This window comes from Coffea arabica, chromosome 5c (genome assembly GCF_036785885.1).
Source record: "Coffea arabica cultivar ET-39 chromosome 5c, Coffea Arabica ET-39 HiFi, whole genome shotgun sequence".
NCBI lineage: Eukaryota > Viridiplantae > Streptophyta > Magnoliopsida > Gentianales > Rubiaceae > Coffea > Coffea arabica.
Window position 1 is genome coordinate 5,824,420 of NC_092319.1, and position 23,025 is coordinate 5,847,444.

The window sequence follows — 23,025 nt, forward strand, 5'->3', positions numbered from 1 at the left end:
GATTAATTGATACAATATCATTTTCAACTATAGGCTGAGGAGGCTTTGATCTAATAACTAATGATGGAGTATCCAAGGTAGTCCAGCACGATCTGAGTGCTCAAACTGGGTCCGTGGTTGTTCCAATGGGTCTGATGATGTGAGCTCGAGCCAAGCGCCTCAATAAGTCACTTTAACCTCTGGTTCGAGTTGTCCAAGAATCAATTGGGGCACCAAATATGGAATTAAGTCTTGCTACTTTGCTCCAAGCTACGATTGAAGATGATTCTTGAAGGACCGAATGTTAGTTGTTAGTTAGTTGTTATTTTGGGCTTACTTAATAGCTAAATAAAATGGTTTAGACTTAAATTTGGATCCATTTTTAGTCACTAGGGTTTTGGACCACATGTTAAGGTCCGCTTAGTTGATTAAGCCTAGGTTGTTAGGTCCACATTTAGTTAAGCCCATCTTTGGGTATGTTTGTGTCAAGATGATAAAAATATTGTTGTTCATGGTAAATGACAAAATATGATATTTTCTGAAATTTTCTTGAGAGATTGCTCTCTTGGCTCTTCGAGCTTTTGCTCTCTTGGCTCTACGAGCTTTCCTTGAACATCTAGAATCGTCTAGTGTTCAATTTCGGCTTATCAATCAAGAATATCATCCTCGATTGTGACGCCTTCTAACAAATTCCTAGGGTTCGCTTGTTCATTTGATTCTGGGTCAGTTAGGTTCACAATTATGGGGATTAGAGGGCTCGGAGTAGGAACATTCACCAAATTCAGACTTGAAAACATCGTCATCGATCTGTGGTTAGTCGTTGTGATTCTCATCATCAATGAGATTCGTATTAGCTGGCATAAGAGTTAGTTGGTGAATTTCTAGGTTATATCCTTTGTGTTTCTTCAATTTATTTGTTCTTTGTGATTGTTAGAGTCATCTGTTGCTATTTTAGATCTGCTAGGGTTTGTGTTTTGTTCATTGTGTTTCACGTCTTAGATTTTGTTGTGACTCCATCGCTCTTAGTAGCAAACTGCCATACTCTTGTTGTTGCTTGTTTCTTTGTATTTTTAGACTAGAGGTTTATATTAATATGTTTTGTTTCTTGGTTGTCTCGTTGAAAAGTTCCAGCTGCTAGGGCTTCTTTGCTACATTGAGTCGTTTATTTTTCTATTTGTTTCCTGTTATAATCTGTCCAGATTTTTGTTTGTTTGTTGCAATCTATCCACAACTTCCAATTACTAGTAACTTCTGATTGTTGTCCAGATTGTACGTCATTCTTGTTGACCATTCATGTCCTTTTGTTCATAAAACAATCCAGCAAAATTCCAAAAAATTCCACTCGCTAGGTGTTCATCTAGTCGCAACCAAAGTAGGGTTTGTGTTCTTGATTCGGTCTACATTAGTTGTGGTTAGCTGCATGCATTCCTTGTTTCCAGCATAATATATCACTATTGTGTCGTGATTTCATTGAAGTTTGAGCCAAGAAAACTACACACCAGTCGTTAGTTCTTGAACAAAATTTCTGGTCATGACTATTGTGGAAGAAACTGAATTTGTTCTAGGAAATTTTTGATTGTTTTTGTATTGAGTTGGAAAGAAATTGGACTGATTGTACTAAGTTTCTTGGTACGAGAATCGAAACTTCAGAATTCTTGAAATTTTTGATAGTTTGAAGACACAATCTTGAATTTTCTTAAGTTTCAGATTTCTTGGAGTGAAAACCTAAAATCTGTCTTGCTCAAACCTGAGAAACTGTGGACTGATTTGGGGAATTTTAAAGCTTACCCTTTCTTCATTCTTGAATTCTAGAACATCTTTATACATTCTAGTGTGAAATTCCAGAAATTTTCTAGGAATTTGGGGGGCTGAAACCTGTTCGAACCACATATGCAATTTTCTAGCCGTTAAACTTGTTTTACCTAGCTCATTCTTGGCTACAATTCTTGATTCGAATTTGAACCATAAACCGGCCAGTTGTTCCAGATATGAAAATTAGTCCATTTAACACTAGAAATCACACCTGATTTGTGCTTTAAAAGGTGTTCAAACAACTAAACAGGAAACAACAAAAAAAAATGCAGTAGCTAAAAATCCAAATCGAATTTGGATTACTGGTTACTTGAATCTGAAACCTGTTCGAACCATTCCTGTCTATTTAATCGTGAAACCAGCCTTGGAAAACCTTATACTAGTGGGCAAACCAGACTTGTTTCAAGATAACACAGTCTAAATAAATTCCAGATTGCAACAATCAATCACAAAAAAGTTTAGAAATTAGAGTCGAGTCACCAAGTTCCAAATTGTCTTGCGTCAAGTCTTTAGTTTGTTCTTGTGTCATTATTTTAGTCCATTTTTTTTCAGTAGTTCTAGCCATCAAATTTCAATCTTACAGTCCAGAAATTTCGTTCAAATTTCCAGTTCGTCAGGTCCTAAGGCTTGAGCAAAATTCCAAAAATTCTGTCAAAAGTAGAACGTTCCGTCCCAGCCTTGCTGCAGTCGTGTCGCATCTTTACTAGACTTTTGAGTCAAGTTTATTTCAGGTTCTTGTGTCATTAGTTTGTCCCATACTCCAGTAGTTTGAAACAAAATTTGTAGCAGCTTGCAGTCTTAAACATATCTCCAAAGATCGAAATTCATCACGTGCTGAAATTTCCAGATTCACAAGTAACTTCTTGAACTAGTTGTCGAGTCGTGTCCATTAGTACTCAATCATTCAATCCAGCTTTATTCAAGTACAATTTCTAGCCTTTTTAGTGTTTCAAAAGTCCAGTTTTCATCCCAAGTTTCCAGAAATTCGTGTCTTTTCTTTGGTTCACCAAGTACAATCATTAGTTGGCTACACCAAGGAACTTGACAGTAGAGATTGAATTTGAACATTTGAAGGTGATTCTACGCTATTCAAGGGAGGCAGTTGAGAGCTATTAGAGAGTGTGGTGAGATTATTAGAGGGAAGTTTGAGTGTAAACACGAGTGTTGAGTGCATATACACTAGGGAATGGGAAAGGATATATTTGCTTTATACTAACTTTTCTTGCAAGGTACCTAAGCGATGGAGGAACAACAGCTTCAAACTGACATTGTTCTTAAGTTAGAGGTGTTATTTGGAGATTTTTCCAGAAGAATCTCCAATGATATGGAGGCCTTGCATGAACATATGGACCGGATGGAGTTATCACAAGTACCATCCAAGAGACAACGAGACAAAAACAACTTTGGAGAATCCGAAGGCTCTATTGATGAAGGATCTAAACAAAGGTCGAGACTGAGGTGACGAGAGATTAATCGAGAAGATGATCATATTAAAGGGATCAAAATGAAGATTCCATGATTCCGAGGGAGATTCGATCCCGAAGCATACCTCAAATGGGAAAGGAAGGTGGAGATGATTTTTGAGTACCACAACTACACCAAGGAGTAAAAGACCAAACTCGCAGTACTCAAATTTACCAATTACGTGATCATTTGGTGGGACCAGTTGTGCACTAGTAGAAGGCAAAGTGGAGAACCTACCATCAATACTTGGGCCTAGCCAAGAGGAATCATGAGGAAAAGATTTGATCCGAACTACTGCTACAGAGATTTGTACTAGAAGTTGCAGACCTTATCCTAAGGAAATCGTAGTGTCGAGAACTACTATAAGGAGATGGAGGTGACCATGCTAAGAGCTGATGTCCAAGAGGACCATGAGCCCACCATGGCTTGGTTTCTCAATGGACTACAATCAGATATAGCTAAGAGGCTTGAGTTGCAAACCTACGTAGAGATTGGTGAGATGGTGGACAAGGCTATGAAGATTGAGCAAATACTTAAGAGGAGAGGTCAGCCACAGAGATTGAGTTACACATACTCGACCCTACCTCCTAGGCCAAGCCAACCACGAAAAGATTCTTCAGACTTCAAGCAAGCAGCTAAGCCTTTTACTCCAAGGTCTAAGTCCGAACCACCTAAGGGAGACACCAAAGCATCTCCCAGAGCATTATCGAAGCCTCAAAGGAGAAGGAGTCGGGACACTAGGTGCTTCAAGTGCCAGAGATTGGGGCACATAGCTAATCCATATGCCAATCAATAGATAATGATTATGCTCCCAAGTGGCAAGGTTGTGTCGGATGATGAAATTGAGTATGAGGGTAGGTCGCCACTAATGGATAAGGAAGAAGAATTAGGCAAAGAGTATGCCACCGATGAGCAAGTCGGGTTCGGACTTGTTGCTTAGATGGCGTTGACCACCAGCTCAAGGAAGACGAGGCATAGTATGAGAATATTTTCTATACACAATGTCTAATCAAAGACAAAGTGTATAGTTTGATAATTGATAGAGGAAGTTGTACGAACATGGCGAGCGCATTGATGGTCGAGAAGTTAGAGTTAGCTACCACAGATCGCTCGCGACTCTACAAGCTACAATGGCTCAACAACAGCGGTAAGATTCGTGTCTCCAAACAGGTATTTCTTTCTTTTCAAATTGGTAGATACGAGGATGAGATCTTATCTGATGTAGTACCTATGCATACTAGTCATAGTATACTTGGTAGACCCTAGCAATATGATAGACAGATTTCTTTTGATGGGGTTAGTAACAAGTACACTTTCACACATAGGCATATGAAAGTTACATTAGTTTCTCTTACACTTAAGCAAGTACATGATGACCAACTTATAGAGAGAATTTGTAAAGGAAAGTGAAAAAGAAAAATTCGTAGCTAATGTTGAAGTTAATGAGTTTAGATTTTCAAAGGAAGAATTGGCCAAGATAGGAAAATTAGGAAAGAAATTGAGCCTTTTTGTAAAATCAAAAAGTAGTGTAAAGAGTTTTAAATGCAAAATAGTGTTTACTCATATTTTATAGTAAAGAGCTGTTATTGATTACTGATGAGTTAGACCCAATTTTGTTGGGAGAGATAGTATCTCTTTTGCAGAAATTAGGTGGTATATTTCCTAATGAGATATCAAGTGGATTGCCACTTGTCTGAGGGATCGAGCATCAGATCAACTTCATCCATGGAGCAGCCATTTCTAACAGACTAACCTACAAGAGCAACCTTGAGGAAACCAAAAAGCGACAGTGCCAAGTCGATAAGTTGCTACCTAAAGGTTGGGTGAGGGAGAATTTGAACCCATGTGCAGTACCAGTGATTCTAGTGTCGAAGAAAGACAAGTCATGGAGAATGTGTACTGATTGCTGAGCAATTAACACCATAATGGTAAAATATCATCACCCCATCCCCAGGTTAGATGATATGCTGGATAAATTACATGATGCAATTATCTTCACTAAAATAGACTTGAAAATCGAATACCATCAAATTAGGATAAAAGAAGGAGATGAATGGAAAATCGCATTTAAGACTAAGTATGGGTTATATGAGTGATTACTTATGCCCTTTGGTTTAGCTAATGCCCCTAGCACATTCGTGCATTTGATGAACCATGTACTTAGGCCATTCTTAGAAAAATTCGTCATAGTCTATTTTGATGATATACTTGTATGCAGTCGCAGCCTAAATGAGCACTTAGTGCGTTTGAGATATGTTTTTAACGTATTTCGACAAGAGCAACTATATGTTAATCTTAAGAAGTACAGTTTTTGCACTGATAGACTTGTATTTTTAGGTTTTGTAGTTAGTGCACAAAGTATACATGTGGATGAAAGCAAGATTTAGGCCATACAAGACTGGCCAACACAGATGTTTGTGAGTAAAGTTCAAAGCTTCCACGGACTTGTGAGCTTTTACAAGCGATTCTAAAGGATTTTAGCATTATAGCGGCCCCATTGACTGCATTTGTTAAGAAGAATGAGAGATTTGTCTGGGGAGAAACTCAAGAATAGGTGTTCCGTACCCTTAAACATGACATCACACACGCACCTATTTTAACTTTACCTTATTTCAATAAAACTTTTAAAATTGAGTGTGATGTCTTAGGTATTAGGGTTGGTGCTGTATTGATGCAAACTTGGCAGGACAGCATTGAACTATTCTACATACAATAAGGAGTTGTACGCCTTGATTCGAATATTGGAGACGTGGCAGCATTACTTACGGCCTAAGGAGTTTGTGATTCATACGAACCACAAATCATTGAAATATCTGAAGGCGCAACACAAGTTGAGCAAGAAGTATATTCATTGAATCGCCTTCATTGAGTCATTCCCATACATCAATAAATACAAGTCTAGTAAGACCAATATTATTGCCGATGCACTATCGTGCAGGTACACCCTAATCACCACTTTAGATGCTAAGATATTAGGGTTTGAATTATTAAGGACTTTTATTAAAATGACACTAATTTTGGAAAGATTTTGAGCCTTGTAAGTTATCTCAAAAGAGTAAATTCTTCATTTCTGATAGGTTCCTCTACTATGCGATAAGTTGTGTATTCCAGTTTGTTCGATTCGTGAATTGATCATAAGGGAATCACATGGTGGGAGGTTAATGAGACATTTTGTGGTATCTAAGACGTATTCTATCTTTCAGGAACACTTCTACTGGCCACGCATGATGCGGGACATGGAGCGGTTCGTTGACAAGTGTATTACATCCAAACAAACCAAATCTAAGGTATGTCCGCATGACCTTTACACTCCATTACCTTTACTTAAGGAATCATGAGTAGATCTATCTCTGAATTTCATATTGGGGTTACTTAGATCTAGGAGGGGCAATAATTCCATCTATCTTGTAGTAGATAGTTTCTCTAAAATGGTGCATTTCATTGCTTGTCATAAGACTGACAATGCATCTTATATAGCTGACCTGTTTCTTAAGAAGATAGTGAGATTGCATGGTATTTCTAGATCCATAATGTCAGATAGGGACGTGAAGTTCCTTAACTATTTCTAGAAGATCTAGTGATTTGAGTTGGGAACTAAGTTGTTGTTTTCAACAACTAGTCATCCACAGACAAATGGTCAAACAGAGGTAGTCAATAGGACACTCTCAATGTTGTTGCGAGTTATATTGCGTAACAATTTTAGGTCGTGGGAAAGTGTTTAGCTCATGTCAAGTTTGCATATAATATAACTATTCATTCTGCTAGTCAATATTCGTCATTTGAGATTGTGTATGGTTTTATTCCACTAACGCCTTTGGATTTAGTATTTTTACCTACTTCTGAGCAAGTTAATTTATATGGTAAGAAAAAGGTAGAGTATGTTCACCAACTTCACGCGAAGGTTCAAGCCAATATCGAGAAATGAACATTGCAATATGCTATTCAGGCCAACAAGGGACGTAAATGCATGGTGTTTGAACCTGGTGACTGGTTTGTTTTCACCTCAGAAAGGAGCATTTTTCGATCCAACGTCGCAACAAGTTGCTACCACATAGTGATGAACCTTTCCAAGTATTCAAGCGCATTAACGATAATGCCTACAAACTCGAGTTTCCAGGTGAGAACTAAGTTAGTGCCACCTTTAATGTTTCTGACTTGAGTCCTTTCTAGCAGGTGATGCGGTCGATTTGAGGGCAAATCCTTTTCAAGAAGAGGGGACTAATGGAGTATCCAAGGCTATCCAAGTCAATCCGAGTACTCAAGTTGAGTCCATTGTTGTTCCAGGGGGTTTGATAATGTGAGCTCGAGCCAAGCGCCTCAATGAGTCACTTCAAACTGTGGTTTGAGTTGTCCAAGAATCAATTGGGGCACCAAATATGGAATCGAGTCTTGTTACTTTGCTCCAACCTATGGTTGAAGATGATTCTTGAAGGGCTGAATATTAGTTGTTAGTTAGTTGTTATTTTGGGCTTACTTAATAGCTAAATAAAACTGTCTAATCTTAAATTTGGATTCGTTTCTAATTACTAGGATTTTGCACCACATGTTAAGGTTCGCTTAGTTGATTAAGTTTTAGTTGTTAGACCCACATTTAGTTAAACCCGTCTTTGGGTACATTTGTGTCAAGACAATAAAAACATCGTTGTTCATGGTAAATGACAGAAATTTTGTTGAGAGATTGCTCTCTTGGCTCTACGAGCTTCTCTTGAACAACTAGAATCATCTTGTGTTCAATTTCAGCTTATCAATCAAGAATATCATCCTTGATTGTGGCGCCTTCTAACAAATTCCTAGGGTTTGCCAATTCGTTTGATTGTGGGTCAATTAGATTCACAATCATAGGGATTAGAGGGGTTCGGAGTAGGAATATTCGCCAAATTCAAACTTGGAAATGTCGCCATTGATCCGGGATTAGTCATAGTAATTCTCGTCATCAACGGGATTCGTATCAACAGAGGTTGCAATCTAAGAAATCTATATTTTTAAACTCAATTCGAATCAACCAATTTGACTAGTTGAACTCTGAACTAAGTCAACTTTCGATCTAGTCTACTTAAAAAACCGCTTCACAAACTTTTGCTCAAACTCAATCAAAAATCGAGTTCAATTGTGAATCGGAAAACCGGGTTCTATTGCTATTTCTTTTTTTACTAACTTTTCTTAACTACTAACTTATTTTTTTCCTATATCCTCTTCATCTCTAAACCCTATTCATCTCTCCAACAATAAGTGATAAGATGTTCAAAATCGTAAATGAAATGTTTCAACAAAATAGCAAGAAAAGGAAGAAAATGTAGATCGAAAAATCTATGATTATCAACTTCCAAAAATCGATAATATTAAATAGGAGATAGAAGAAAAAGACCAGAAGAGAATGAAAATAAAGAAAGGGGAGAAGGGTCTCACATATGTGAAGACAAGGAATTGAAAAAGGAAATCGTAAAAAAAAAGGGTTAAAAACAAAAAAGCTCCCTGTGGTATATCTAATACATAGAAAAGCCCCCCGTGGTTTCAAAACATACAAAACGATAGCTCATGTTTTGAACTAAATTGTAAACTAACAGAATTCGTTAACTTAACGAAAATGACTGTCTCGGCTGTTAAACTTACCGGATTCCGTTAAGTTTATCGTTTATTTTACCGAATTCCGTTAAATATTTTGTAAGTTTATCGGATTCCGTTAAGTTTAACGAATTCTGTTAGTTTATAATTTAATTCAAAACATGAGGTGTCATTACCATGAGGGGCTTTTTTGTGTATTAGGTATAATACAAGGGTTTTTTTTTTTGTTTTTAACCAAAAAAAAAAAGAAAAGGATAAAGATGCTGAGGGACCCTAAAAGCCTAGAACCCATCGTCTGAATTTGTTGATGATGAATGTTGGGAAGATGAAGTCTGACAATATATTGCTTTTCAGGTTTAAAACTTTATAAATATTTGGTTTTGACCCATGAAGTTTTAAATAATCATAAGTACACTTACAAACTTCTATGTGCAACTTTAACTTTATATTTTTACGAATGAGTCTCAATTTGTTCATCTCCTTGAAAGAATTTACAATGTGCATTTGAATGTTAAAAAAATGAACTAATTAATTAAGAACAAGATTTTTGTTTTTTATTTGAAATTCTTACTATGTAACTGACATTGATTTATCATTTGTTAAGTTTACAATTAAATTATCTTTTATGAACTTGATGGACAAGGAATACGATAGTGAAAATAAATAAGTACTACATTTGTAGCCATTTTTCTACGTTATTTACTTACATAAACTTAATATATATATATATATACGTCACCTGATTCTTAGAATAATTTGACCTTCGTTGAACCCATTGACCTAACCCCTAAGGTTGACTAAGTCACTGCCTAGTCCGAGTTCTAAAACATAGATAGAAATTAGAGATCTTGGGCTATGTTTTGAACTCGAACCGAGCATTGACTCAGTTGAGGTCAGGGGTTTAGGGTCAATGGGTTCGATTGGAACTGGACCCATATAGAAATGGGGTGATGCTATCATGATGTCATAAATACATTTGACATTGAGAAAGGTATGTTCATATGTGTTTGATGTTTTTAAAATATTTTACAAGAAAATACAAATAAAACAATGTAATCAAGTCAATTTACCAAAGAACTCATTTTAAAAAAATAGGTTGTAACTATGACTTAGAAATGTTTGTGGGTGACTTATAACTTCTTGAAACAATGAAGGGATAAAATATGAATACAAAAAGTGTTAGGACATTAATAGCAAAGTAAATCAATAAAATCTAATCCCTATGCCATTCGTCTTTTTTGTTGGCCGTCATATTGTTTCTTTCTCATTCATTTTCTTTACCAAACTACATCAGAGATAAAATAGACACCACATCATACCAAACTTCTATCAGAGATGAAACACATACTCACACCTACACCCATACTTATACCGATACCCACACACACATAGAAACACACACATACACACAAATGTTTTTTTTCTAAGACATACACACAAATGCATAGTATTCTTCTCATATTTTTGTCTGTATTGTCTTTCTTTTTTCTCCTATTAGATATTATAGCTTTTAAGAATCTAGCAACTGTGAATCTATAAGGGTGGCTTTAGAGTTGAGATGGAAGAATGTGACTAGCAATGGCAGCGACTAGCAAGAAGGCAAGGATGAAAACAAGTCAAAAAGAGGTTAGAAAACCTGGTTTTGATGACTCTTAGCAGTTCCCGATTGAACTAGGGTTTTGATCAGTCTTGGCCGAATCAAACACCATCTTGCTTTTAGTTCTAACTCAGATAGGAGGTCTTGTCGGTTTCTGGTTCAACTGGTCCAACAGATCAATCTGATTCAAATATTTAATTCCTCTACTTCCTTCTCACTTTTTAAATTTCATCCTTTTCCTACTAGAAAAAAATATAAAAGTTTTAAAATATTGAAAATCACCATAAGAAAAAGAAAGGACGAATTGTTAAAAATTACATTGAAATAAGCAATACTGATCAATATGAGGAAAAGTCAACTTTAATATCTCGAAGGATGTTCATGAGAAATGTCTATTTTGTATGTTTTTAGCGTATTTTATTGCTTAGTTTTTGGTGTGTTTTAGTCACTTTAATAGCTAAAAAACTAGGTTTCTAGTGAAGTTTGCATTTTGTAGTATAAGACAGAAAAATTACGTTTCTATCTATTTAAGTAGTTAAAACTTCAATCTCTCTCTAAATGAGAGTTCGCCCCTCCTCGGTATAGGAGCCAAAACTCTTTTCAACCCCTGTTCAAGTTTTTCAAAGTTCAAGTTCAAATTTTCAGATCCAAAATTTCGGTCCAATCTCAAAAGCATAGCTTTCTAATAGGGAAACCTCAGAAGAAGTTTTTCGACTTTGTTTAGATATGACTTAGCCCTAGCAATTAGTGTTGTACTTGATTTGTCTGGGAAGAGCTTTCATCTTTCATCTTTATTACAGAAATAAATGAGTGGGAAGGAGATCATAGAGACTGAACTGCCGGGACATAAGATTTCTCTTGCGTAATCTCTCTCAGTTACTTTGAAAAGTTATTACCTTTCCTAATCTTCATAGTTTTCTGTAATCTTTTTAACTCTATTATAGCAGTTTCTTAACTCTGTCGTAGCACTTTTTATACCCTTCATGTAGTCAAATTTAGGGTTTTATAAATTTCACGCCTTTTCTATTCACCTCTTTAGGTCTTTGTTGGGTGCTGGAACTTGGCCTTTTTCTTCTTTGACTTGTCAACAGGCTAAACACAGAGCTACATTCATCTGATTTGGGTGATAGTGCAAAGAACACAGCAGTGAAGCTCGATGACAGAATCCTTGACAAGAGTTTTTCACATGTTTGACTTAGGGGTAAAAGAGATGGAATGGGTTGATTTGAACTGGAGAGATCTGGTAGCTAGCACCGAGAAATGTAGAACCAGTTTAGTGGGAAGGATCATTGGAGAATAAGTAGCAAACTACACAGGGGTAAAGAATTTCACCAACCATGTATGTGGTTACTCTAGAAACATGGTGATTACTGAGCTAGGACCAAATGTTTTCCAGTTCACCTTTGAAGAAGAAAAGGACATGGAAAAAAGCACTAAGAGGGAGACCATGGATCCTGGATAACCAACTGCTAGTACTGAAGCCATGGAGTGAAGGAATTGAAAAAGACCTCGAAATGTTTAACTCCTCACTGCTCTGGATACAAGTGTGGAATCTCCCAATCCACTGGTTGTGTTGTGTAGCAAGCTTCTAAATTGGAGAAGTTTTTCACTCAGTTAATAAGGTCATTATACCACCGCGAGGTGGAAAGGAAGGAAAACACATGAACATATTGGTGGATGTGGATATATCACAACCGCTTGTCAGAAATGTACCAGTAAAGCATAATGAAATTGAAGTTTGGGCAGAATTCAAGTATGAAAAATTCCCGGATTTTTGCTACAAATGTGAAGTGGTAGAGCATGGGGACAAAAATTGCAATTTTAAAGAAAAAAAACACGAACAACACTTAGAGAGGACTAGTATGGACCATGGCTCAAAGTAGGGAACATCATGGCTTCACCTCTAAAGTCACAAAAAGAAAACAATATAACAACAGAGAGGTCAAGGTTGGGGAAAAATCAGCAAATAGCCCTTACACTAAGAGGACACAATCAGGCATACCATGTGTGAGACAAAGGAAAGGAACATCAGGCAAAACACAATAGCCCAAGCACAGAGGAGAGGATAGAAAAGCAAATGGAAAATAAAAAAGAAAATCTGGTAAAAGCAAGTGTGGAGGGAGAAGGAATAAAGATAGGGGAAAGCAGAAAAAGGGAAATGCAAATGAGGAAAAAAAATGAGAAGAAGATGTAACAAGACTAGGACATGATGGATAATGAAAAAGGAATAGAGCAAGAGAAAGTGAAGGTAGAAGTAATGTTGGTGGATAGTAAAGGGAACAAAAAAGAGGCGAACAATGAGAAGCAGCAAATAAGCACAGGAGAAGCAGAAAGCAAATCAGAATCCAAAAGATAGGAAAAGGGAAAAGATAATCAACAAAAAAGAATATAGGAACAGGGAAAAAGAGTAGAGGGTTGAAAATCATCCATAAAAGTATGAGGAACCCTTTTGCAGAAATCAATTTACCAAGGGGTGAGAAGAAACTCGGAGAAAAAAGGAAGTTCAAATTAAGGGATGACCCAGATGACATCCTAGTGAACATAAACTACATGGAGCAAAAAAGAAATAAACTGCCCAGAGTAGAACAGAAAGAAGAAATGCAGGAAAGGGTGATGGAGTCAATCCCTGAAAGGCTTCCACAGTGTCAATAAAGGTTGTGGTGTGGAACTGTCAAGGATCAGGAAGCCCCTTGATAGTTCCCAACTGAAGGAGGTTTCAAACCTTCTCTCCCCTAGCATCATTTTTCTCAGTGAAACAAAAAATCAAAAAAGTTTATGGAATCTGTAAAAAATAGATTGCAGTTTGATGATAGCTTTATAGTAAATTTGGTTGGCAAATCAGGGGGTTTAGCTTTGTTTTGGAAAAACTGTGTTAGAATTATCGATATAGAGGCAGACAATTTCTACACTGCTGCACGTATAATGGACATAGAGGCTAGATGTGAGTGGTGTTTCACTGGAGTATATGCAAGTCTAGATAATGGAACTAGGAAGATGCAGTGGAAAAAACTAGAAAGGAAACTAAGTGGATGGGGGCAAACTGGATGATGGCAGGAGATTTCAACGACATTGTCTCAAATGAGGAGAAATGGGGAGATAGACTGAGACCAGAAGGAAGCTTTCAGGAGTTCAGAAGTTTTCTACAAAACATTAATGCAATTGAGATAGGCTATGAGTGGAAACCTTGAACTTGGATGCCTCATTGGGAAGGAAAGGAAATAAAACAAATGTTGGATCGAGTGGTAGTAAGTATAAACTGGCACCAGACTTTTGAAAGAGCAAAGTGTATGCATACTGAGAATAAAGCCTCTGACCACTCCCTAATCCAAATTGACACAATGCCAGCACAAAGAAAAACTGGATGTAGATTCTATTTTGATAAGAGATTGGGGCAAAATCCAGAGGTGCAAGACTTGATCACAAAGGCCTGGAAAGTACAACAGAAAGGATCTCCAATGTTCAGGGTAATAAGGCAAATAAAGGAGTGTAAGTGGGGCCTAATGGAATGGAGGAGGAAGAACAATAGGAACTCAGAGAAAGAAGATTCTGAAACAACAAATTCAGGAAGCAAGGGAAGGAGAATATAACTAGAACAAAGGAAGAATTGCTGAGCTAAAACTAAAACTGGGACAGGCATATAAGGAAGAAGAAACTTTCTGGGCACAAAAGGCAAGATGCAGATGGCTTCAAGAGGGGGACAAAAACATAGCTTTCTTCCATGCAAGGGTGACAACACGAATGAGAAGAAATAAGATAATAGCCTTGCAAAATGAGAGAGAGGAATGGTACAAAACTGAGCAAGATATAGAGGATGAAATTTATGGTTTCTACAAAAAAAAAAAAAAAAAAACTCATTACATCAGCCCAGCCAACAGATTTTGAAGCTGTTACTGAAAGTGTTCCATGCACAGTCACAAATGAGATAAATGCAGTGCTAATTAAACAAGTTGATGAGTTAGAGGTAAAACTACTTTATTTTCAATGCATCCTGATAAAGCACTTGGAGCAAACGGTATGACCCCTTATTTTTTTCAAAAATTCTAGCATGTCATTAAACATGATACTGTGAATGCTATCAGAAGCTTCTTACACAATGGCCACTTGCTAAAAGCTATAAATGTAACTATAGTGACCCTGATTCCAAAGGTAGAAGCGCCTGTTAACATATCCTAGTACAGACCCATATCTCTCTGCAATGTCATATGTAGAATATTTGCAAAAGTGCTGGCTAATAGATTGAAGAATTTCAATCCCAAATGCATTAGTTATGCCCAATCTGCTTTTGTTCCAAGTAGGCAAATTCTTGATAATGTCATTTTAGCTAGGAAATCACCATTTTCTGAAACACAAGAGGAAAGGCAAGAATGGTTTATGATCCTTAAGCTTGATCTTTCTAAAGCTTATGATAGAGTAGAATGGTAGTTCCTAGGAAGAATGATGATGAAGGTGGCCTTTTGTCCAATGTGGATTAGGTGTATCATGAATTGTGTCTCAACTGCAACTTACTCCTTTAATATAAATGGTAGCCAAATTGGTTTTGTTAAGCCATCCAGAGGGCTAAGATAGGGAGATCCTCTATCCCCTTACCTTTTCCTCATTTGTGCTGAAGGAATATCAAAACTGATAAGGCAAGAATTGAACAGCAAATTAATCACAGGGGTGAACGTTGGAAGAGCATACCCTATGGTGTCCAACTACTTTTTGCTAATGACTCTCTTTTTTGTTGCAAAGCTAGTATCAGGAAGGCTATGCAGATGAGGGACTTGTTGGACACGTATGTGAAGGCTTTAGGACAACTCATAAACTATGAGAAATCTGCTACATTTTTTAGTGCTAATACTTGCAGGGGCCTAAGGAAGGAAATCTATTCAGCACTAGAGAACATGATAGAAGCTCTAAGTGGAAAGTACCTAGGCTTACCTATAATGATAGAAAGATCAAAACAGCAAGTGTTTGGCTATATAAAGGGAAGCTTGCAAAACAGGATGTAGAACTGGAAGAGGAACCTACTCAGTCATGTTGGAAAAGAGGTGATGATCAAATCAGTGGTCATGGCAATCCCAACTTACACAATGGCAAGGTTTAAACTTCCAAAAATTCTATGTAAAGACATATGCAGGATGGTGGCAAACTTCTGGTGGCGCAAGGTGGAAAATACTAGGAAAATGCATTGGGTCAGCTGGACTAAAATGACCCAAGTAAAAGGAAAGGGGGTTGGGCTTTAGGGACTTGGAATGCTTTAACAAAGCTCTACTGGCAAAGCAATTCTGGAGAATCATAACAAATCCAAAGATGCTAGTCAATAAATTTTTAAAATCCAAGTATATAGGAGAGAGACAAGACTAGAATAGAGAACCAGCAAAATCTGCTTCTTGGGTATGGAAAAACATATGGGAAGGGAAAGAACTGATAGACAAAGGGATGAGACATAGAGTGGGCGATGGCAAAACCATACAAGGGTGGAGAGATAAGTGGATCCCAGGCTATGAGAAGGGGCTGGTCAAATTAGTAAGAAAGGATGGGTGTAGTATAGAAAGGGTGGAGGAACTAATCACAGAAGGGGAATGGAACCTGAGGCAGGTAAATAGTTGGTTTGAGCAGGAAGATGTCAGGCAAATTCTAGCCATTCCACTAAGCTTGACAGGAGGAAAAGATACAATGTACTGGCAACATGCCAAACTGGTCAATTCATTGTCCAATCAGCTTATGCAGCAGAAAGAGAAGGAATTGGAAAGCATGGAAAATGGAAAGAAGGGAAGGAACTAGTTACCCCCAACAGGGGTCAAAAATATGGGCAAGCCTATGGTCATTGCAGCTAAAGCACAAGCTCAAACATTTTGTATGGAGTTTTCTGCTAAATAGCCTACCAGTTAATGAATAGATACACAAATGATTTGGGAAAAAGAATGAAATTTGTGACTGTTATGGGGAGGAAGTGGAAATAATAGAACGTATGATGTTCTTTTGTAAAAAGTGCAGAGCTCACGTGGAGGTTAGCTCCAATCCAATGGAATGGTTTAAATGACATGAGGAGCAACTTCGTGAGGTGGTAGGAAGGAATATTAGAACCAAACAAGAGAGATAAGGGCTAGGAATATATTGCTCTGACTGTAAATATTATGTGGCAGATATGGAAAGCTAGGAACAAGAAGGTTTTCTCTAATGAAGTAGTAGATGCAAGTCATAGTCTACAAAAAGCACAGATGGAGTGGGTAGAATTTATGGAAGCCCAGAGTAGTAGAAGAAGGGAGTACATGGAACAAACAAATCACACACAGCCTTCAATAAGTTGGAAACCACCAAGCAAAGAAGTGGTCTTGATGAATATGGACACTGCATTTTCAAAAGGAATGCAGAAGTGTGGACTGGGAGGAATAGCTAGAAACTAGAAGGGAATGATACAAAAAGTAGGGCAAAATCTACTGAAAAGTCTAGTGAACCGCTGGTGCAAGAAGCTACGGCTATTAGAATGGGAATGAAGATGGCGTAAAAAGCTCAATGGAAAGCCATAGTAGACATGATTAGAGAAGGGAACGTCAAGGAATCAAGAGTTGCAGTCTTACTAGAGGATATACAAAAAAATGAAAGGCTTGTTTGATCAATGTACTTTTTCTTTTGTTAAGAGAATAGGTAATAGTTGTGCACACAATCTAGCAAAGTTTGTTGTTAAACTTGTTAGAGATGTAGTTTGGGAAGAAAAAATTTTCCCATGTGGCTCAAAAAGAGTGCACAAAAGGACCTGTTGGGTAGTAAATCGTTTGTTGCTAATCTTGTAATATCAAGTTAGCAATGAAATATAAAGCGACTTTCAACCCAAAAAAAGTAGTGAAAACTTCATGTTTTTGTAAGTTTTAATGATTCAATCATCAATTGAAATGAAGTGAGAAGATATTTATATGATTTTTGATGATTTAAAGTGAATTAAAGTGAACATGAAGCGCAAAATGTGCAAATAATGAAATGCAATCAAGTGGAAAGAGCAAAAGTTTGACTATGATGATTGAGATGATTTTTGAATCATTTTGAAGTTAAGACCAAGGACAACAATTCTTATGAGATGTCAAAATTCAATTCATATGTTTTTTGGTCCAAAAGCTGAAATACAATCATGAATTTTTACTATCAAAGTCTAAAACTGAGTTCTGACTAGTAGAGTGTATTTCAGTATTTCTCAACCTAAGAGGTCCAAATGACATGATTCTTATGTATTGGAAAGCTAACTCAATTATCTATAACTTTTATGTTTTGTGCGATAGTTAGTTCATCTTTCATCATCGAGAAATTTGTAGCTCAAGTTGGTGCAAAAATGGAGTAATTTCTAGAATCATCAGAAAAGTGCAAACCTGCAGTGAAGGATAATATGCGGGCCAATGCATAACCACTCTTGCATATTTTAACCCCCCCCATATTCATATTTCAATTGTGCAAGTTGCAGGGTGCAAGTTGCTTTACAAATTTCAGTGGGAACTATCCAAGAAAGTATGAAGATTTCTAGAATCAATTTTAGGCAATTTGAAGGAGCAATTTGCATCAACTTTAACCAGTAGTTTGGGAACTTTAATCTTTTATAAATAAGGCATCTTGTGAACATTTCTTTCAACTTTGCAAGCTAGAAAAACTATACAAAATGTATTCTTTCATTAGAACTTCTTAGTTCATTTCCTTAGTGTAGGATTAGTATAGTTTTCATTCAATCTTTGTACTAGTTAGACATAGATGAAGATTGGGGGTGTTTCTTTTCATTTTCTTCATTATTGGTTTGATATCTAGGGTGTGGACTTCCTATGATTGTTATGTAATCCTTTTATGAATATTTGATTTATTTTTTGTGCAAGTTATTAGCATTTCAATCATGATTAATTGACCAGTAGTTGTGATTATCTAAAGGTGTTGTATTATCAATGAAAGTTGTGATTCACTAATTCATGGAAGTGTTGTACCTAGTGAGTATTCTCATAAAAATAGGGAAACACCTTTGTGGTTTTAATCATATAATTTCATAGAATTTAATGAATCTGTAATTAGTTTCTTCATCACAAAATATAGTTGAGCAATAGTTATACGTATGGTTGGTACACTGGCGAAAGTAGGTATCACATACATTAGAAAATTAGCCATAATTTAGCCAAGACAATCAACTCATTTAATCAGTAATTTTCACTTGTAAGAGTAGTTAAACATTCAACAACTCTAGGCATATTTTTGTTGCCATTTTTACTACTTTTTTTACTTATTAGTAGAATAAATTTACTTGCTTTATGTGTAATCATCTAAATAATACAAGACTTTGTTAGACTCATGAGTAAAGGATTGTATCTTACATTGATCTGAGAGATTGAAAAAGAACGATTAATATGTAAGTAAGAGGTTGAGACATAATAGCTTAAGCTTTTGGGTTAGTGTTGGATTGGGTTAGTGTTGGATTTCTGACTTATATATTGGGCTTTTTGGTAGAGTCTCTCGAGATATGTTTCCCTATTAAATTGGTATCAGAGTTTCAAGTTGCAAAACTGGATTACGTATAGGCAAGTGAATTTTTCTAGAAGTTGAACCGGTAAAAATTCTCTTCTTGATAATAGACTAAAGTGCCAAAGTGCTAAGGAGCTTGGCTAGTGTTGGACTAGGTGCACCATGGGTTTGGCAAGCAGTCTAGTTGGTGTTAAACTAAGGAGCCAAAGGTTAGCAGGGGTCCAGAATACAATTTGGATGTTGAAGAAGAGTGAGTCCATATTTGGAAAAAGAGGCGACCTTGGGTGATAAGGTGGGCATGCGTTGAGTATTAAAGTGGGTTTGAAATGGGGTTTGTAAATTTGGATTTAATATAAGGACTTATTCATGAAAGGGGAGATTTGTTAACTTTATGGGTAAAGAATTGTGTCCAATAGAGATGAAAAAAAGCAATTAATATGTAAGTAAGGGGTTGAGACCTAATAATTTAAGATTTTGAATCTGAGTTGGGTTCCTAAATTACATATTGGACACTTTGGCAGACTCTCTCGAGTTATTTTCCCCTATCAGAGTTCAAAAATTGCTGGTAATTAACAAATTTTTTCTATGAGATCGATACCTAATATTCCTTATACTCGATAAACAATCTGTATACTTGCAGAAAACAGGGTGTTTAGGTTTTTAAATTTTGAAGTGAAGAAAAAATCTCATCAAATTGCAGCACTTTGTAAATTTTGAAACAGGATGTTTATGTTTTTAAATTTTGAAGTGAAGAAAAAACCTCGTCAATTCGCATGATTGAGCACTTTGTACTTCATGGTACAACATAACTTTCAATATGCTAATCCGAGAACAAAAAATGCGGAAAGAGCAAGTTTTCATTTAAAGGAACCAAGCAACGATAGACAATTCAAAGGTCAAGTCCACCCTTGCTTTTAAAAACAAACACATCCAGCAAGATTTATGATATGTTGATATATGAGAGAATGATTAACGTGTTTCAAAAGAGAATAAATCTTTAGAAACAATTCCAACCAGTAGAATGTTTCAGTGCTATAATTTAGTGGGTAAAATGAGACATTTGAAAAGTCCTATATATTGTGACTTTATCCTTTAATTAAATGCTACGTGAAATTCCTAATTATTTCAACATCACTTTTTTTTAGTTATATCCTACTACCAAATAGTGATATACCCTAGATTAAGGTTGTTCAAGTATAACTAAGTCAAGAAACACGTGTATTCAGCCAAAACAAAAAAAAAAGGAAATTAATTTCTAAATAGTACAGTCAAGAGAGAATAATTGATTTGACTTTAGAAGTCATACATGCCAACCATTCAATCGAACGACCAAGGACTATGAATAGAAAATTCTCAAAGTTACTCAAATATACCAATTATTTACCGAGAGGCTTATAGAGGTTGTGCTATAAAGAGGAAGACTAATGTTGAAGCACTAACTAAGAAGCATGACAGAAAAGGAGATGAGCCCTTCTCCTTCTTATGTAAGATTGGCCAGCTTCAATGAAGGAAAGGCAGCAGGTTCTCCTCGAAAAGGTTATGTTCCTGTGCTAGTGGGATCTAACAAAGAAGACATGGAGAGACTTTGCATACCCGTCAAGCTCATCAATCACCCCAGTGTTGTTTCTTTACTTGATGATTCTGTGCAGGCTTTTGGGGATAATCAGCAAGGATTGTTGAGACTTTCGTGTAAAGTTGACACTTTCAGAGAATTGCTGAAGAGTCTGTCAAGAGCGAAGTAATTTTGGTACATGTATCATGTTCTTCTTTCTCACTAGGGTATCAATGTAAGATTTTGTTTTTTGGGCAAGAATTATAGAGATTTTACAAGATTAAATTTTTTTTTTAATATGTCCCGTGGAAACTTGATGAATGTCACCTGTTATTGTTGAGCAACATTGTTAAGAAGAACATGCATTAGGTGTAGATGGATAAACCGTAATGCCCAGCTTTTGACACCTGATAAAAATTTAAGAGGTTTCATCCTAAAATTAGTGAGTTATGTGTGAGTTGGCTAAGGATTTTACTAATTTAGCTTGAAACCCCACGAAAATCACTATGAGATTTTTTTTAAAAATACCGAAGTGATAATTTTGCGGAGTGGATTCGGCTTATCGAATGGTGTGACCCTAATTTGTCACAATATCCTTAAATAAAAAATTTCTGATGCCAACATAATATTTACACTATGTATGCAACATATGTTTGCTCAATTGGTAAGGACATGCTTAAATAAAAATTTCTGAATCCAACATAATAAATACACAATATACCAACATATATTTGTTCAATTGATAAGAACAAATCACTTTTTCTCAAAAATTAATATCTCTGCATTAATGGGTAGTCTATAGTTCTTCGGGTACGAACCAACCAAATTTTTTTTTTGGTGCTTTTTTTTAAGTACCCAAACTTTGTCTTACCAAAAAAATATGGTTAAATAAAACTTGTCAAATAAGTGAGTTTATCATTATTATCGAACCACTAGAATGAAAATTTTTGACAACTTATATATATAAACTTAGGCGGGCCAAACTATTTACATGATAATAATTGAAAGTCATTCCAATAGCGCTGTGGGACTTGAAAATTTTTCTTTCGTCATTTTAAGCCTTTTTATGTGCATTAGTAGCCTCGAGAAACTAGTAATTTGGTTGTGAATATCGCTTTAATCTTAGAAAAGAATGGAAAACCATTGTGGTAACTAGTTAACTGACTAGCATAATAAGCGACAGTAAATTTTGTTTTAATTTGAATCACGAATAAGAGAAACCACATATTCTACCTTTTTAAACTCAATACTTTAGTACCTCATAAGATGCTTCTTGCCAAATTTCCTTTTAACTGAAGCAAGCATTGAGAATGTTGTGTTATTATCTCTAATTTCTCCTTGCTAATATTTCAGTGGTATTATTGTTTGTCCTAAGTATTAGCCATTATATGACCGAAAGGTTTAATTTGATCAAGTAATCAAGAAATGGACTAATATGTTTTACCTTAACTTGTGCAAATATTTGTTAAGTGAAACATGTTTTGTAGATGTTGAACCGTTAGCCTTCCGACATGGAAATATGTCTCCTCTTAAAAGTAGGTAGTGGAATTTACATCTTCAAGGAAACGAAGAAAGTGTAATCCAAGTCAGTCAACCTATGGAACTTGCTTTCAGCCCGAGAAAATTGACGCCTTCAATCATGGAACAGAATAAAGCAGCATATTCTGCCTTTTCCAACTTCAATGAAGCCGTGATGCCAGTTTTGGTAGAGCAATTTTTTTGGGGGGGGGAACGGTGGGGAGGGGGGTGTGGGGATCTTAAGAACTTTTTCTTTAAAAATATGAATGGGGACATTGGTTTCAAACTACAAGATCAGATAGGAACCTGAATTGTGATGGGAAAGTCATATTACCACATTCGTCACCCAGTTTATAAGATCATCAAGTAGGAATTTGGAACACAAAGTTGCACATGTATAGAGGAAAACATTTTCACTCTATTATATTTTGAATACCCTTTTATGGGAATACGGAAGAAAGATCGTTTTAGTATCTGTTAGGTTTATAAGTAAAGTATTATGTTCCACATTGGTTCGAAAGATAGAGATAGAGCAGTTAATATGTAAGTACGTAATGGTTTAAACTTTTGGGTCAAAGTTGAATCCTTGACTTACATATTGGGCTCTTTGGTGGACTCTCTCGAGATGTTTTTCCCTATCAAATTGATATCAGAATTTCAGGTTGAGAGACTGGACTACTCATGGGCAATGATTCTTTTAGGAGTTGGACCGGTAAAAATTCTCATTTTAATGGTAGACCGAAGTGCTAAAGTGTTAGGGAGTTTGGCTGGTGTTGGATCAAGTGCGCCATGAGTTTGCCAGGCGGTCCGGTTGGTGTTAGACCAAGGAGTAAAAGATTGGCAAGGGTCCAAAATATAGTTTGGATATTAAAGAAGAGTGAGTCCATATTTGGAAGAAAAGGTGACCTTAGATGATAAGATTGAGTTGCATTGAGTATTAAACTGGGTTCGAAGAACGGTTTTTAAATTTGGGTTTAATGTGAGAGGTTACTCATGAAGGGGGAGATTTGTTAGATTCATAAGTAAAGGATTATGTCCCACATTAGTCCGAGAGATAGAGATAGAGCGATTA